We start from the raw sequence: 19,193 nt of genomic DNA, 5'->3' as shown, positions 1-19,193 counted from the left end.
AACAGCTCTTGGTGGCACAGGCCAAACGATGACTTGGTCTGCAGACTTGGACTTGGGTAGTTTTTCCCTTGCGTCGTCCTGTCTTCCAACACAGTAAAGATTTAAAAAATCTGGCCCTGAGTTGAATTTAAAACCTCTCTTCTCTTCTTAACTACTATTTTCCCAGCACATACAATTTTTATTTGTTACTGAGCTTCCCTAAGAACATCTCTCATCAGGTTTCTTCCATTGAGTTCCTTTGGCTTTCCATTTCTCTTCTTTCCTCCTCCCATTCCTGGCCACCGCCGCCCCCCACCTCGGCTTCCCATCCTCCCATACCTTCCCCTTTTCCTCTTTCCCCTTCTCCTTCCTCTTTCTCCCGCTTGTCTTCTCTCTCTTCTCCTTCTCTCTATCCCTTTCCTTGTCTATTCTTCCCAATGCTCTTCTCTCCTTTCTCTCTTCTTTGAGTGCTCGCTCCTCTCGTCTCTTCCTCTCACTCTTACTCTCCAGCCGCCCCTCTTATTTCCCCTCTCTTGTTGCCCCTTCATCTCCTTCTCCTTTGCCATCTTCTCTGCACACAGTCACATTCCCCAGACTCCTGTCTGTGGTCTGCCCCTCTCTCTCAGGTTCATGCTGAGGCCTTCAGCCCCTCCCACATGTTTCTCTCCCCTACAGCTTGCCCAGCCCCCACTTCCCAACTCCCCAGGTGGACAGGGCCACTTGGGTCTGCCACTGCCGATCCCAACCACGAATCAGCTCTGCATGAGCGCAAGGCAGCCAGTTGTTTCCATCAAGTACCCCCAACACCACGAGGCAGACCTGATCAGGGTTCCCCGGGCAGGCCAGGTGTCAGGGTTTTGAAGCAGTTCCCAGCATCCTCTCAACGTTTTTTTTTTTTATAAAAGTCCTTCTCTTGACCCTGAAATCAAATCCGACGTCTTAGTCATTCCATATAATTTGAAAGAAGCATTAATAGAACATAGACTCAATGATCTTTAAAAAAAATAATGAAGACAAAAAGAAAATTGCTCCTTCCTTTAGAGATTACCCATGGAGAACCACAAGTGCAGAAATACATTCAAATCTCATTAAGTGGTTGTATCTCCAGACTTTGCCAAGAAGCTGGATGCCAGTCTGTTATTCTGAGACTACCGAGGGTGTCTGAGGCCTCTTTGCCTCGGGAACTTCAGATAGGGCAGGCAACTGAGGCCTCAGGAAACGCCAAGCGCCATTTCAGTCTTCCTTCTTTGCCAATCTCCTTTCCGATATTTCTCCATTTCATCTCTGTGTAATCACCAAGACAGCACTCGGAGAAGAAATATAGTTACCAGGTTCCAAGGTCTCAATCTAATTAAAAAATGCTTGCATGGGAGAGAATTTTAATTCATAAGCATTATTCTGATGGGGTGGGGGGAGTAGGTCTTTCAACAGATGATTTAAAATCCAGAGATTTAGTTAGATACTAAATAAAAAGTGGATGGCTGATTTGCAAATAAGATTTCCAAATGTTGTGTCAAATAAAGGCCTTCCAAAATTTGAATTTTGTGAGTTAGCACTTACCCATCCAAAAGCGAGCGCCCTTTTGTGCTCTTTTAAGGGTTTACCCTTCTCAGTTAGTCTAGAAAATATCCATCTTCTTGGAGACAGGCTGCCTTGTATATGAGAAGATTTAACTGAGAAGTGTGGAAATAGTCAAAGTTTTCATTACCTTCATCCACTTCTTACCTTTTCCCTGAACTCTGTCCCATGCTCAATCCACTTTTTCATTTATTCATCCACCCATCCAATGCTGACAGACCCAAACTGTGAGCCCTTGGCCCACTTTAGAATCCAGAGTTCCAGCCAGGTTCCACGTGGAGCAGCTCTCTCTCTGCCTACAGCTCTGGATACGCGTTTTGAGTGGCGTGAAGGGGTTTGAGGAGGCACAGGATGTGTTGTGACTTTTCAGGGTTCCTAGTGACTCTTGGAAACTCATACAGTGTTCTTGTCCTACATCCCTCGCCAAGGAGACAGTGACAAAGGAAGCTCCCACATGATACGAGAGGATGAATTAGGCCCCATGAGTACACCGCCTTGCTGACCCCAGGGGCTCTCCCGGCACGGTGGCTCCTTGTGGCACGGATGCTCATGAGATTAACGTTCAGGAGACAACGACCACGGGGCAGGGCAGCCACTGCCAAGAACAAGGATCCCTTCCGTCTTTACAGTTGACTTCCTGCTTCTCCCTGTGGCTTCCCTGCAACTGCAAGTGTTTGTTGATGAGTACAGAGCATCGGTGAGAATGCAGACGGGATAATGTGGAGGTCAGCTGAGAGCTAAGGCTGGAAGACCTCGCCCAGCTCAGATCTGTTCCCAACTTTATCTTCTGTCAGTAAGAAGTGAGATCCTGGTCCTGGGCACTCTTGGGGGTGGGTAGTCTTCACTCCCTCTCAGCCCTATGGGCCCAAGAATTGCTTCCTTTGGAGAAGAAATTGCTATGATTTTATTTTTCTTAATTAAAAAGAAATTTAAATTGACATATAACTTATATACAGGGAAACGTTCAGATCTTAATTATAACATTCAATCCGTTTTGGTGAGTGCATATCAAGACACAGAACACTTCCGTCATCCCAGAAATTTTCCCATTCCTCTTCCCAATCAGGTCTTCCCCCAGGCAACTACTGACCTGATGTCTGCATCATAGGTTAGCTTGACCTATTCTAGAATTTCAACTAAATAGAATTATAGGGTTTGTACTTTTTTGCGTCTGGCTTCCTTTGCTCGCTGTCACGTTTTTGAGATCCATCCAGGCTGCAGAACATTTCAGTAGATGATTCCTTTTTATTGCCAAGTAGTATTCCAGTGTATGAATATTGCACATTTTGATTATCCGTCGGTGAGTTGATGAACATCTAGGTGGTTTCCAGCTTGGAGCTAATATGAATAAATCTTCCATGAACATTTTTACATGTGGTTTTGGTGGACATGTTTTCATTTCTCTGGATAAATACCTAGGAGTAGAATTGCTGAGTCATGGGGTAAAGGCAGTTTAGGAAACTGCCAAATAGTTTTCCAAAGTAGTTGTACCACCTTCCACGACTTTCTGAATGCTTCCACTCCTGGTCACGTACCATATGTTGACTAGGTCCCTGCCAGGTGCTACCCACTCAGTTTTGCCAGGCATGGTTCAAGGCGATGGGAATTCAACAGGAAAAAAGTTCCCTGCCCTTATCCCAGCAGGCTCTTTTCTTTCAAGAAATTGGCAAATTTATATGGACAAGCAAAGGACTTAGAATCTCCAAAACAACTGTGCAAAAAGAAGAACAGAATTGGAAAACTAGTACTACCTGATTTCCAGACTTACTATAAAGCACCGTCATCAAGATTGTGTACGCGACTGGTGAAAGAATGGACACTTAGATCAATGGAGCAGACAATTCCGAAAGGACAGCCTTTTCCACAAATGGTGCTGGAACATTTTTGGATCTGTCCGTATCTAAACCTTCCCTCATGCCAAAACGCTAAAGCACAAACCAACCTTGATCCCTACTTCGTATCATGGACAGAAATTAACTTGAGATAGATCGTATATCTAAATGTAAGCCCTAAAACTATACAAAATTTTATTGAAAAAAGCAAAGAGAAACTCTTTGTGACCTTGGGTTAGAGAAAGATTTCTTAAATAGGACACAAAAAGCATGATCTATAACAGGAAAAAGTTGATATATTGGACTTCATCAAAATATAAAAACTTCTGCTCCTCAAAAGACACTGTTAAGATCATGAAAAGATAAGCCACAGCCTGAGAGAAAAGATTTGCAGAACATATGTCTGAGACACCTGAAGCTAACATAACATAGTGTGTCAACTATACTTCAATAAAACAAAACAAAAAAACGTGTCTGATAATGGACTTGTATACAGAATATATAAAGAACTTTATAGCTCAATAAAAAGAAAACAATACAGTTTTTAAAATGGGCAAAAGAATTGAACAGACACTTAATCAAAAAAGATAAGTACATTTTGAAAAGATGCTCAACATCATTAGTCACTAGGGAATTTCAAGTTAAATATTAAAATGAGATGCCACTACACACTTGTTAGAATGGCTAAGATTAAAAAAAAACAAAACACCAAAAACTTTACAATACCAAGTGCTGGAAAGAATGCAGAGTGACAGAACTTGCATTCATTGCTGGTGGCAACGCAAAATGATAGACTCCTATAATGTTAAATGTACACTTTCTGTATGACCCAGCCATTCCACTCCTAGGTATTTATTTATTTTTTTTAAAGATTTTATTTTTTCCTTTTTCTCCCCAAAGCCCCCCGGTACATAGTTGTGTATTCTTCGTTGTGGGTCCTTCTAGTTGTGGCATGTGGGACGCTGCCTCAGCGTGGTTTGATGAGCAGTGCCATGTCCGCGCCCAGAATTCAAACTAACAAAACACTGGGCTGCCTGCAGCGGAGCGCACAAACTTAACCACTCGGCCACGGGGCCAGCCCCCACTCCTAGGTATTTACCCAAGTGAAATGGAAACTTAGTTCCACACAAAAACCTGTACATGGATGTTTATGGTAATTTTACTCATAATCACTGAAAACTGGGAACAACCCAAATGTCCATTAACTGGTGAGTAGAGAAATTGTGGCCCATCCATGCAATAGAGTATCACTCAGCAATGAAAAGGAATGAACTACTGACATGTGATAACATGGATGACTCTCAAAAACATTATGCTACACACAAAAGGTGACACACTGTCTGGTGCCATTTACATGATATTTTGGAAAAGGCAAAGCCATGGGGACAGAAAACATATTAATGGTTGCCTAGAGGTGAGGGAAGGATTGGCCACAAAGGGAACAGGAAACTTTGAGGATGATGGAAATGTTCTATATCTTGAATGTGGTGGTGGTTACAGGACTGTGTGCTTTTGTCACAACTCACAGAACCACACATCTACAAAGGGGAGCTTCACTGGACGCGAGTTGCAGCTCCATCGGCCTGACTTCACAGGAGACCCTGTCAAGGAGCTTCCCATGCTGTGGGCACTACCATGAGGCTCTGAGGGACTCCTGCGCAGCATTTCTCTGCTCTCCTGTTTTATATTTGTCTTTCTATTATAAGATGACCTGTGGGAGGTATGTTTGTGTCTGTCAAGTGGCATCAGCTTTGCTTTGTACTCGCCTTTTCAATCTTCCATGTTCTATTTGGACACTGTGAAAGTTGCTGGTTTTCAGTATCATTTCTGGTTTGTGCTTTGTCTGGTGATTCTTGCGGGAACGACACGGATCAATGTCCTGGGTGCTGGGTACCTTTGGATACTTCATGCTGCACAGAAGCCCCTTCCTCCTGAAGCCCACGAAGTTCATTCTCTGGCCATTAGACTGCCTGGTCACCTACTCAGCATTGGTGGTTGGTGTGAAGACTTTCCTGTTGGTATGGGATAGTCCTTCTTTCAAGGCTGCTCTTTGTTTTCCTAGCCCAACTGTCTTAATACCCTAAAAAAGGTACTGCCAAAACCAACAGTCATCTTAAAAGGCCTTTTTCAAAGATATGTTTACCAAAGGTGGTAAAATGTAAAATGATCCTCCATATGTCATGCATGATGCAGCCTGTGATTTTTGGAGTAGCTTTGATGTTGAAGAACTCTGAACTTAAAGGAAATCAAGAGGTAAAAGGGAGGAAGTGCAACAGAAAGCATGCTTTATGATCTCGCTAATAACCTGGAGACGATACCCCAGTGAATCTGGTGTTTGTTCACTGTAACAGAACATGCCCTATTAGCCTGGTGTATTTCAAAAAGTGCAGTCTCATCTGAATAATACAGAACCAAGTGGATTAATCCAGCAATTTGAAAGCCAGAGAATTCATGGTCTGAAAACTAGAAGGGGCCTCAAGAGATTATTTAGTTCATCCCTCCTGCCCCCATCTTGGGTTGGTAAGACCTAAAATTTCCACACAAGAGATAAAGACAGAGAAGAGGCCCAGCCCAGTACAAGTAGCCAGTCTAGGAGACATGGATCCCTGTCTCCAGACCCTCAGTGCTGATCCTTCGTCTGATCTGCCATCCCCGTGCACACTTTCTAACTCAGCTGCACATCAGAACTCCACTCAGCATAATGGAGTCATTCTTTGGAGGTCTCAAAGCCTCAGGTCATCATTCAGAATATTGGTCTTCGTTGGGCCGAAACTTCTGAGTGATTGCCTGTCAGATAAACTAGCTTTTACTGTAATGGTGACATTCATATTACCAATTTATCTTATTGCATCTCCGTGGGCGGAGATACCACACTGTCCTTTAGGGTAATACATCTTAGGACTTCATCCTCCTAATGGCCAATAGGTCTTCCTTTATAAAAATCCAAGATTGTGAGAGCGGGAAGGAGTCTTCAGAGATGACATGGTGACTCTGCAGATGAGAACAGTGAGAATGAGAGAAGAGAAGGGCAATGACCCACTCTTGGCCACACAATTGCTCATGGCCGCTCAATTTCTTATGCTCAGTCCTTATTGACATAGAAGATTCTTCCATGGCCTCTGGGTTAACGCCTCATTATGTTCTTGGGGAGGAGCATGATTAGACCTCTTTGGTGGAACAGCCAAATGCTACTCTTCTGGGTGACTGGCACACTTGAGGTTACAACTACGGAGACAAATGAAAGATGACACTGGTTAGTGAGGCCAAATTGGGGGACGTTGCAGACAAAGGGCACGGCAAGTCTTTTCCACATTTCTCCTCTGTTGCAGATTAGTGTGTGTGTGCACCTAGAGGCGTTACTTGCCTCTCACTGCTGGCTGGCCCACAGTTTCAGCATGTTCTGTGCAGTACAAGGGTACCAATTAGGTAAGTCCCTCCGAATGTTCACCAGCTCAGCACAGGTGTGGATCTGGGCACGGCTGGTGCAGAGCCCACATGTTTCATTAGGAAAATAAGGTCAAACACACAGAAAAGTTGAAAGAATAGTACAACGGTCCTCCACATCCTCATCCCTAGATTTACAGTTTATTTTGCCATCTTTGCTTTATCTATATTAGTATGTGTATTTTTTGTGAAATCACTGGAAAGAAAGGTGCAGACAGCAAGACCTTCTCCTACATAACCATGTTATTATCAGCACTAATATTATTATTATTATTACTAGTTATTATTATCCTAAGAAAATTAACTCTAATTCCCCAATATCATCTAATACCCAGTCTACATTCTAATGCCCTCAGTTGTCCTTAAATTGTCGGTGACAGCTATTTTATTTCTATTATTAGTAGTATTATTTGGACTCAGTATCAAATCAAAGTCATTGTGCTGCATTTGATGGTTTTGCCAGACTACTCTTCGAAGGGACATTGAGGAAAGGCTCAACAGAAATTGGGAGGCATTCATTCTCTTGGGGAAAATCCAGGGACCAAATGAAAAGGAGAAAGAAGAAATGAGATGTCAGAGACTCTGCTTTGAGACCCAATGTCAAGTCAAGGGCAGTGGCGCCCTCCAGTCAAAGGACTCTGGGTTTTGGGGATACTCCCACTCTGTGCCAGCAGCACTTCCCCGGAGTTTGCGAAAGTCCAGCCACGCCACAATTCCCAGGCTTCTGGCCTGTTTAGAGAAGGAGGAGCCCTGGGTTCTGCCCAACTGGAGCTGTAACTGGCTTCCTTTTATGAATGAAGGAAAAGGAGAAATGTGTTTATTTTAACTCTTGCCTCTGAGTGACACCCTGGGTTAGGCTCTCACTCTCTCTCAGTTTGTCAAGAAAATATGTGAGGACACTTCTCTCCTCTTTCACAGACAAGTCTGGAGCTCTGGGGCTTAGTGTTGTGGCCATAGGGAGTCGGTTTCTCAACATCCCAGAGTGGTGCTGAGATGGAAGGTTCTCAAGCCCCATGGATTACCTGTCCCACCCCTGACCATCAGCTCCGCTATTTACCCCAAAGGGAAGGCCAGGACAGCTCTCGGCACGAGTCACAGCAAGGAATTGTGCAGGGGATGGGCTGAGGCCCCAGGGAGAGGCTGGTGCAGATGGAGGGCTCACCTCACGGTTCCCCTAGAAAATCACCATTTTGGCAGGAAGGGAAGCAAGAAAGAAGAGCCCAAAGGCAGCAGAGCAGTGTTTGCCTGAATGAGACCTGCCTCTTCCCCTCCAGAGTGGTGGCTTCACCCCAAGCACTGGCCACAAGACTCCTGGTTTCTCCCGTCTTCCATGCAGCCATTCCTGAGGATGAATCCTGTGAACTCCTAGAAAAGGAAGAAGGAGTCCCTTAGGATGCCGTGTGCTTCACCTTTCTGCTAATCCAGCAACTGATCTTCCTAAGCTATTACCACCTTTATGTGGTAGCTTATCTAGAGGTCACCAAAGTCTTAGTTAGAATTCAGGTACCAGGAAAGCCAAGATAAAGTTATCTGACTTTAGGGGCTCAACTGGACATGAAGGAACCTTTAATTAAAGGATCATGACCCTTTAGAAATCACAGAAACCTCAGCCCACCTCATCTCACCCCTCCCCTCGACAGAGGAAGAGCTGAGGCTCAGGGTGGGTCACCTACCTGGGTGGCTCAGCTGGCTAGGCACAGAGCAGGACTGACTCCAGCCCCTCCTCCCAGTGCCTCTCCAACACATGCTGCTTCCTCCCAAGTCTGGGACATAGTTCTGGTCATCTCCTTGGGGCCTCTGATTGTGTAGGGCCATGAAATCTTAGGAGATGCTGATTTATAAAGACAGAGGAAGTACAAGGGCAAAGGACCAGCTGCTTTCTTTGCCAACCATTGGGAGAATGACAGTAAACCCATGGTGTGAGGGACAATGTTCAGCTCAGAGTTGAAGGGGAGGTTGGCTAACTTCTGTACAGAATCAGCCCGGCCCTGCAGAGGTTCAGGATTTTAGGAACCTCTCTTGGCAGCCCCCACCCATCCTAGCCTTAGGTTTCTTCCATCCTTGTTTAAATGTCTGCTTGACCAGCTCACCTGACTGCCCCTCCTAGGGACACTCCTCATCTGATACTGACCTGATCATCTAACAGCATTGAGGGGAGCAACAACCTGTGCCCGAGGGAAGGGACAGATTCAGTTTCAAGGGTATGATGCCATCCATTTCAGTCGTGCAGACCAATACTCCACAATTCAGATATGCCACTGAACAAACTGTGTCCCCTCAAACTCCAGAGTTTCTAAGATCCCATCCAAGCCCAGCCAGTCTTCGGGCAAGTTGTAAGCATCCATTCCCATACTAAGTTTCCATGGTTTGCTGAGTGTTCTGTCCTCAGTCTGTTGAGCTAAATTTGGTCTTTACACTCTGGAGGTTTATGCTCTTTGGGAAGAAAGAAGAAAAAGATTCCTTTTGAGCAGCTAGCTAGACCTGTCTTGTTATAGGAGTGATTGATACAGTTCATCTTAAATTTTGGTGCAAAAACTGATAGTGATATTTTACTAACAGAATTCAAAAAGATGTTCCCTAGGCTACAAGATGACTTTTTTTTTTTTTGTAGCCATAGGAGTGCTGTAGTGTTGGAGCCATCTTTAAGGAAGGCACTGGAACACCATAAAGAAGATGAGAAAAAGTCCTGATTGGTCACCAAGAAACAGATCGGCTTTTCTTTTTTTACACAGGAAGCCCTTCCAAAGGATCTGCCACCTTCTTATTGCTTCTTTCTTTCGTTGATACAAACTTACCCTTTTTTCTTTCTTTCTCTTATCTTTGAATTTCACCAAGAGGAAGAGTCTGAGTAAGACTGGAAATGTGCCAGTGTTCGGCGCATGGTACACTAATGAGCTATAAACTTGGGTCAATCAGTGGATGGAGGTGGCAGAAATTGCAGGCTGATTCTCCAAACTCAGAAAACAAAGGCAGTGCTCTTGAGTGTGATAAGAACATGAGTTTCCCCTGGGATGACCCATCACCTAATGTAATTCTTAGATGAGGAAGTGATACTTTGAGCTCTTGACGGCTCAGACTCTCCACTTTGGCTGAACTTCCTATCCTCCAAAAGGCCACTTGCTTTCCTGGGTGTGAGCCTCAGTTCAAGCTGCCCTTGCTAAGACGGGCTACTCGCTACTCTGTTTAGCCAAGACTGTGCTCCATACTTCAACGTGCTATAATGCATGAACCCCAAGCGGTACCCAGGAAGGTTTTAGGTGCTACACACGTGAATGCATTTTTTGCCTGGAGGTTATGTTATTCATCTAAATGCACTTTAGGGGCTAGCACCGTGGCCGAGTGGTTAAGTTCGTGTGCTCCACTGCAGCAGCCCAGGGTTTCTCCAGTTTGAATCCTGGGCACGGACATGGCACCGCTCATCGGGCCACTCTGAGGTGGCGTCCCACATGCCACAACTAGCAGGACGCACAACTAAAAATACACAACTATGTACCGGGGGGCTTTGAGAGAAAAAGGAAAAATAAAATCTTAAAAAAAAAAATAAATAAATGCACTTTAAGCGGGGAGAATATCCAGGCCATCTAGTGAGTGACTTCAAGGAGATTAGTGCTTAGGATGAGGCTAAGTTTAAAAAGTGAATTGACTTTACCCAACTTTAAACATTGAATATTGGAGAAATCATGGTATGCACATGACTGAAGTTGGTAGAGTGCTATTTTGTTGCCTGCTCAAGTCTAAACTCTTTAAACTGAGTCCACCAAGACTCTCCAACCTCAGACCCTCCCTCTGCACTGCGGTCATCTGAGGTTAGAAAACCCCACTTGTAAGGTGTGCCCCATCTTTTGGAGCAGAGGGCAGGTTGGTTCTCTAGTCCTCTGATCATTGACTCCAGGCACCCCTAGAACAGAATCCTGTCCACAGCGGGGCACACGATATTGGCTGTTGGGCAGGAGGTGTTGATGTGGACCCTCTTAACTAAGGGAAACTTGGGAGTGGAAGTTTGGGCATTTCTTCCTCCGCCTCGGGTTTAGGGAAAAAGGCAAACAGAGAAACCAACAAAATGGCAAAGGCACTTTAACTGATGGAGTTCTCAATGGCTTTGTCTGTTTGTCTTCAATTGCCAGGATGGAGAAAAGCAAAGCAAAGCAAAAGAAAATTGTTACTCTGCAGCAAGCACACAGGAATCCTGACGACCTTGGGTTAGCACCAGCAGGCTGCCCAGAGAGAAAGCTGTGAGAAGGGCCGGCGTCAGAGGTAAGCTGCAATGACATGGGCGCGTGGATGTAACCTGCCCCCACTGATCTCAAAATAGGGACATTAAATTTATCCCTCCGCCACCAGCTCCCCATCCCCAAGCCACCCCAGGAGCCAATAGGAAAATGGATTTCTTCTTTGAGAACTGTGATATAAGGGAAGTGCCCTTGTCCAATGCCTCTAAAGAGTTTAGACTGGAACTGTGCTTTGAGGCGAAATTCTGAACCCAAACTGAAGTCACTGAAAGGATCCCTCCTATCTGCAAAATAAAAACTCTCCTGGTCAAAAAAGTGTTCTTTCTGATTGGGCCCTGGCTCTCTGGAAATCCATGAATTGCTTAAATAGCATTTTCTTCCTTTCAGTTTTGAGATTTTTCAGAAAAAACAACTTCCTCCAAGGGCCAGGTAGCTAAAGAAGAAAGGCATTTCATTTTTTATTGGTCATGAAATAAATATCTTTCAAAAGTTTTTACTTTTAAATTGGACTGGATTTTCTTTCTTTCAGTCGAACAAGCTGAAGAAAATAATGTCATCCCTTGGCTACCAACCTCTAAGATGATTCTGTTTTATCTGGCAATTTATATGCAGAGTGTGATATATGGTTTAACCTTCCTAATTGGGGGACACACTGTCTGAATTAGTGACAAGACTTGAATTATGGTGCTTTTAAGAAAAGATATTCCATTTTAGTACTTTCAAGTTCATGAAACCATTAGAACTGGTCTCCCAAAGTCTGCCCAGTGAGGTCTCCCTAGGAATCTTCTTGAGGTGGAGGAAAAAAGAGCTTGTCAGCTTATGCGCCAGGCAGACTTGCACACACTTGAAAACAGCGTATTATTTTATGTTGTTTATACATTTCCTTTTCAAATTTTATTTGCACTAATTAATTTGTCCAAATGAATAATTCTGTGGGGGGGGGGAGGTAATAAACACTCAATGAACTGATTCCAGTTTCTTCAGTAGACAAGTAAGTGTCAGTCCAGTTCCTCTTCTGAATGATCACAACCTCGTCCAGGGTGGCAATGGCCGATAGATTTGGGTTTCATCTTTATTTAGATGATCTCAGTACGACAGAAGAAGAAGAGAAAAAATGGTAGCAGCTGTGGGTGAAGCACCTTTCAGTAAGTTGGGAGCGTTAACAGCTGGCTGGAGCACAGCCCTTCAGAAGACTGAGTATTGGGGGCCAGCTAAGCTAGGTGGTCCCCCTCAGCTCCGGGGTTCCCTAAAATGGGCCCATTCTCTAGGAAATGCCTGCCATTTTACACAAGGATGTAGCAAGGAGGCAGGCAGATGGCTCACTCTTGCCACTCCATCAGGACTATTAGAAACAAAAAGCTGAGTGTGTGCCCACTGGGATGGTAGAGTAGGAGGGTCCCCTCTGCCTAGCAGGGGCAGCATGCTGGTGTACCATGAATGAAACGTGCACAGTGACTCTGAGCGTCTGCAGGTGAGGAAGACTGGGCATTGGAAATTCTGTAGCTAACAAGGTGGATTGATAGTACAGAGAAAACGAAATCCACGGGAGTCTAATGTGAAATATCACTACTAATACATAATTTAAATCCAGTTAGAGAAAAAGGTAAACCTGTTTTGACGGTGCTCACTTCTGTTGTAGAATATGCCAGAGGGAGGAAACCTCATGTATAAAATAACATGCCCACCGGGTCATCAAGATAGCAAACATATCTTAGGCGGGGCTAGACTTGTGAGGTCTGTGGGCAAAGGGGCAGGAGGGCATGCGTTCCAGGATTTTTGTGGACGTGTTTCCAAGTGATCCAGAATGGCAGCTACAGCCTCTTTGAACCTGGTAGTGAGGAAGAAGAGCCAGAAGGAAGTGACGAGAAATGACAGACAATCGGCCAAAGCCCAAAACAGCTTTCCAGTAACTTTTCTTGGACTTGGACTCAAGAGCTAATGTAGATGCAGTAGCCGCCTACTGTGGTTTGAATGGCAATGAGGATGCCCCTTGCCTTAGAAGCTTTCTGTGCCAACGGAAACATGTATGCCAAAGGCATGATTGGATCTGCACACAGTAGGTCGCACTTTGCAGAACGAGAAGCCTAGAACTTAACTTTAGCCCAGGTTTACTTGGATTCCTCTGGGGAATTTCTAATTATAAAAAAAACAACTATTGCTTTGGAAGCCTGCCACCATGGGTGGTCAGTGCTTGTTTATTTGTGATGAGGGCATGACTCTGAAGATGCCCTCCCTGCTAAGGGGGCTTCCTTCTGACTACTCTGGAAAAGCAGTGGAATCATGAGGAAGCCACTCAACTAGTCTCTTTATACTAAAGCAGGTTAACTAGTCTTTTTGTTATAAATTACTCCCATTGTCATGGACACACGTGAAACCAAATGGAGAAGAGAGGTGCTTATCCAGAGATGTTAACCAATAACTTTGGGGTATTTCAGACAACAGGATGAATCATTTGACGAAGTGTTTCAATGCTCTTCTTTGCTATGCCTATGTATGTGTCTCTGCTGCATTCTTATCATTTAGGGTTTCTTCTTAAGAGTGCATTTTAGTTGAAAGTAATTATTCAGAAAAATATTGAAGGAAGGTAAAAGAATCCCATATGTTACTTACTCTTTGCCCCTGTCTTAAGGGATCCATTTTTCAATGTTTTTGTTTTGTTTTGTTTTGTTGGCAAAGCCAGAACTATTTAAAGCAGACACAAGAAAAACTGTCACCCCATTTTAGCCTTTATACCAAACAGCACTGACTTTTCCGGGAATAAGGAGAGAGACCATCCAGCGAAATTCCGTTTGGGGTTGACTTTGATATTCCGATGTCTAGATGCAACTTTAAATATCTTTTAAATTCACAAACCACTCCTAAGAGCCTTTTCTCTTCTAAAAGGAAATTACTTGGAACAAATATGACATCGATTTTCCATCTCCCTTGATTAGTCTCATTTGGTCTGATTTTTATTATTTAAGGCTTACCGACAACGAGAATATACAGTTAGCAATGGTTTTAATTAGATTTTGTGACCTTTAAGGAAGAAAAGGAGGGTCTGGGCCCGACGATGCCTGAAACTGCCAGAGAACAGAGCCGGGTTTATGACCATCTCCCTACAGCTCGCACATGATGCTCGGACGAATTGCTCTGACTCTGCTCTCAGGATGAGGAGGCAGGAGGAAGGAGGGATGGGGAGAGACATGCAGGAGGAAGAGGGGGCCCAGCGGCGCCACTGTGGAGGTACTATGGATGGCAAAGCAGGGTTTGTGTGGTAACTTTGATCAACAGATGGTCAGCTAGGAAACACTGGCGTCAAACAGTTCTGGCTTGTGACTGGGTCCATTGACAACAAGTGGACTGTGTAGGAAAGATGAGGTCATGGACGCATATAGGAAGCATAGGGAATCTTTTATACACGCTGATGAAGGAGGGGCATTATGGAAGCGTCCACATAGCTTGGACAATGGGATATTTGCTGAAGGGCCAACTTGTTAGTCTGAGATATTGGGGGGAATATGCATTTTTCCAAGCCTGTTTTCCATAATGGCTTGAGCTTTGGAACGCACTGACCAGACCCAGAGAGAGATAAATATGTGGTCTGTCGGGTGTCCAATCTTTCCTAAGTGAGGCATTCACTGGAGTTAAGCCCTGGACCCTGACAAGTAGTAGACAGGAGCCAATACAAATTTGAAAGGCTTTACTCTTTAGAGGGACCTGCTTTTCCTAGCGTCTGCAATGATCAGGTGATTTGACATTAATGCCTGTAGTGTACCAGTGACCCCAAAAAAGTGCCCACAATGTTATGAATGTTTAAGGTGGACCATAATTTCCACAGCCCGATCAACATGCCTGCCTTAGACACACAGACACCCCTATTGGGATGTAACGAACATTTACAAAAATGTAAATGGAAAACAGATGGGAATTTCCAATGGCCATCTATTTTGTTTTTCTTTGGTATGATTCAGGAGGTGAGAGACTTGCAACTCGTGAGGCCAAAGTTGAGGCCAGAGCAGAGAATTCAAATGAACTTGGAATGTGTGGCCGTCCTGCCAGGTCTAAAATAGAAAAAAATTACAGAAGAAAAAAACGTGTTACTGAATTGGGGCAAACATCTGACAAGTTTGCTCAGGGATGAAAATGGGTAGATGTAGTTGAGAGACGTAAAAACAAAGTAAAACCCAACCCTAAATAAGAAATCACTGAACTGTCCAAAGGCGTTTAGCTCAATGTTATGCAGCATTACCGAGGCAACACAGAAAGGGGCTGGTCAGTGCGGGCAGCTGTAGCTCTGGCCCTTCTCAACTCGGGGTAGAATCTTCACTTCTGGGGAAAGGTAGAATTTTAGGGTCTGGGTGGGCCCTGCTACCCTCAAAGTGCTTCTCCCACGTGAAAATTCATAAGCAGAAGGCTGAATACATCTGTATCCTTGGGCTTGGGAAAGACAGGCACATATTCACATCAAGATGGCAACAAGAATCCAGATAGCTGGTGCTTATCGAGGGCTTATTGTGTGCCAGGCACAATCTGGACAACCCAAATGCCTATGCCTAGTTAAAGATGGTGATCAGGAGGTTAAGCCACTCACTCAAGGCCCCCTCAGCTGGAAAGTGCCAGAGCCAGGATCTGAACTGGGACTACCACAGCACAAAGCTGATCCTCCTAACGGACACACTTTCTTCTAGCTCATCCCTACCCATTTACAGAGCTGCTTTTCCAGAGTCTTTCCCATCCATGATCTCAAATGACCCTACCTTCAGAGCAAGTTTGGGCAGCCTGGGATCAGATCCACTTCCACTCTCACTAGCTGGTGTGTTCTTAGGCTAATTACTTAACTTCTCTGGAAGTTTTGGAGAAATTTCTCCATTTGCAAAAGGAGGATAATAAGAGAACCTGAGTGAGAGTGTTGCTGTAGGATTAAAAGGTCAAACCACAAAACCACACCAGCACATGGTACACAGTAAGAGACCAATAAATGTTGGCTATTTATAATGCAAACATTACCACCATCACCCTCTCCTCATATGGAAGGAGAAGGTGGAGGCTGGCTAAGGGCACTGAGAGACAAAAGGGTGGCTGTCACCTTGACCTAGTTCCCACTTGAGACAGGAACCCATTACATCTTGGTAAACTCTCCCCAGCACACAGGTTCCCACACAGCAGCCCCTTAGTACTCAGCTAGTGGAGTGGATGAATTTTATTTTTTTGTCTCTATGAGGCAAGTTAACAAAAGAAACAGTTATGCTCTTGATGGGGTTTCATCAGTTACTTGTCATTGACTGCCTGGGCTGGTTTGGTTCTGTCACCAACGGTGGAAAGCTGAACCTCTTCAGATCATCCTTGCTCTCTCCCCACAGAAGACACAGGCCAGAGGCTGATCACCATGGCCCAGTTCTCCTAGGTGCTGGGGAAGGCACTGCTGCATGATGTCACTGACGTCCTGGATGCACTCAGCGGCGAGCACACTAGTCTTGCAGCAGCATGCTGGGTGGAGCAGTGTGTGCTGGTGAGCTGTCAGTAAGGCAAGCCTTTCAACGGCAGACATGGCTTTCTCTTACGATATCAATTTCTTTTAATTATTCCACTCTAACAACTTTGAAAGTCACTCCATAAGCTGACGGATGATTTATGCCTTGCATTAGCTCTTGGCAGTGACTGCTGAAGGCCTCAGCTGCCCGCCCCCGCCCCTTGCTGTGCAACCTCCCTGCACGTTCAGACTGGAACCTGCAGGGAGTCACTGCGCTCCGCCACTGGAGGAGTCTCTGGGACGCCAGTGGGAGACCCCCTTGGTGATCCTAGCTTGAATCCTGAGATGCAAAAGAATTATGTTCCATCGGTTCCCTGTAATGGAAAGTAGACCTCACTGGCTTTCCCTTCCTTCTTCTGCTTATCCTCATTTGCTTCCCTCCTTTTTTAACTTAATGTAGTGAAGATCTGAAATTTCTCTGTAGGGGAAAAAGGTCACCACAGACAGCATTCTGAGATACTGCCATTCCCCAGTGCAGAGACCCCACAGGCAGCCCCGGCCAGGAGGGAAGAGAGGCACGAGGGGCATCCAGATAGCAAAGGGTTACTTGGGTCTCAACAGCTGCTCCAGGAAGACACTCAATTGCCTAACGAAATGGAAAAAGAAATGGCCATAGAAGATCAACGCAGAAATACGTGCAGTGTCAGGCGGACCTCCGCAAAGAGGAGCTGGAGGACCTGCCAATGGTGGGAGTAGGTTGCCCTTAGCCCCAAGGAGCCTCCCTGCCCCAGGGGGATCTCAAGTGAAAAGGGCCCCCTGTGAAACCTCAGTCTCTCTGAAGGTCAAGACTGTGTTTTGTGGGCTGAGGACATTTGTAGAGCTGTAAAATGGATCATTTTTGCTAATGCCATGAAATTATACTCTGAGTCAAATAACAGTGGCCCACGGCAGGTATAGAAGTAATTTCCCTCAAACACGAAATCTGGTTTTTAGCTAAGTTGGAGGCAGCCCTGGTTGATGTTGACGGAACCCCTTTTTCTGTGTACTTGAAGTGATCCAAATGGAGCTGTGACTTTATAAATGCGTGCCTTTAAAAAGTTACCAGGAGGGCTGAATGGAGCAGTCGTCATGTGCACACCTAACAGGAGTAGAGAGCCACAGGGGGCTACTTGGCAAGAAGTTCTGAGAAAGCTCATCCTAGAACTATCCATCTATTCAGTCATGGCTGTGTGTGTCCTACACACTGCAGGACAGACTCCTGACCCCTGGGAGTTCTCGGTGCCACAGGGGATGGACACGTGGGCAGATCATTCTAATCAGGGCAGGAACAATGGCCTTTCCCAAGTGCTTACAACCTGCTGGACTGCTCCTGAGTGGTTTTACATGGATTAACTCCTGTAGCCTTCAAGAACCCTGGGAGGAAGGTAATATTATTATTCCCACTTGACACAAGAGGAAACTGAGGCCAGACAGCGTAGGTGGCTTGCCCAAGGTTATACTGCTGCCACATTCTACCATATCCTCACAGTGCAGTGATAGGGATGGATATCTAGGTGCTGTGGACACAGTCCTGAGCTACCCCTGCACCCCAACCGGTCCACCATCTGGTGCCAAGGGCCACTGGGGAGAATTGCAGCCACCTTCGAGGCTGTGCCGCTCAGGCACGATGCCTTCTCGGCTAGTCCCCAGGCTGCCAATCCAAACTCGAGCCCTTACAGCCTGCAGCCTCCTCCACCATCCCAGAAGGAACATCTCATTTTCTCTCCCTCAAACCTGCTAGTTTGACCCCTTTTCATGTCTCAGGAGCGGTGGTTTCTCATCTAGAGGCTTAGCCTTCCAGGGCTTGGCCTACACATTCCCTCTCTTCCCCTTTCTATGGGTGCTTGTTTCCCAGCCCCTCTCTTCCATTCCTTCTAGTGTCCCAGAAGGCTGGGGTCTTCCTGGGTTTCAAGAAGTCACACCTTCCTTCCTCTCCTCTCTTCACCACCAGCCTTCTTGAAAGGGTGAAAGGGCAGTTTGAGCCTCATGCTTCACTTGTGGACAGCTACTGCTTATTTATCCATCGCAGACTTTTACTGGGACTCCTCTGGCTAATTCAGACTGACTCCCTTTGGCTCCTTCCCCGCACCACTTTTTCTTGGTTCTTCCTCAGTGTGTCTTCTGAGCTGAAGGCCAGGCTTTCTATCTGGGTAGGATCTCTCTCTCACCTTGCAAAAACCAAGCTTGTTACTTCCTTCTCTCCAAAAACTGGTTCCCTCTGCACTCTCATCATGGTCTTTGCTGGTCAAAGTCCTATTCCAAATCTTATACAAAGTCTTCACCAGCTATCCAGCTCCCGGCGGGGAGTCCCAGGAGCACTTGTTAGCCTCTTTCTTTTCCTTACCCATCACATCCGGGGGGGCACTGCATCTTGTGGAGTGTATTTTGCAAATTTCTCTGGATTCCACCTCCATCTCTCCCACCCCGTGCCCATGCTCTGAATCAGATCTTCGTTATTTCTTGCTTGATCTATCAGCCAGTCCTCCCTGCCACCAGCTCCTCCACTAGATGCACTCTCTGCATTGATCCCCAACTCACCCCCAGCCTGCCCCTGCCACCATCCCTTTTTAACCCTTCATTGGCTTTCCCGTCTCCTGCAGAATGAAATACACACTCTCAGCCTGGCTTATGAGGCCCTTC

General features: G+C 45.5%; 1 long non-coding RNA gene across 1 annotated transcript in view; it reads right to left on the bottom strand.

Annotated features, from left to right (window-relative positions):
* Positions 1-5,654: 5,654 nt before the first annotated feature.
* The window catches only part of LOC138920136 (uncharacterized), a 47,183-nt gene continuing 33,644 nt past the window's right edge, over positions 5,655-19,193 (bottom strand). The window contains exons 2-3 of the long non-coding RNA XR_011430837.1: positions 7,996-8,198; positions 5,655-6,614 (exon numbers count right to left, since the gene is read on the bottom strand). This is a non-coding gene — a long non-coding RNA (uncharacterized lncRNA). The remainder of the gene's footprint in view (positions 6,615-7,995; positions 8,199-19,193) is intronic.

The sequence above is a fragment of the Equus caballus genome, chromosome 22, assembly GCF_041296265.1.
Source record: "Equus caballus isolate H_3958 breed thoroughbred chromosome 22, TB-T2T, whole genome shotgun sequence".
NCBI lineage: Eukaryota > Metazoa > Chordata > Mammalia > Perissodactyla > Equidae > Equus > Equus caballus.
Note: the sequence above shows the minus strand (reverse complement) of the source record. Positions and strands in the feature narration are given on the sequence as shown.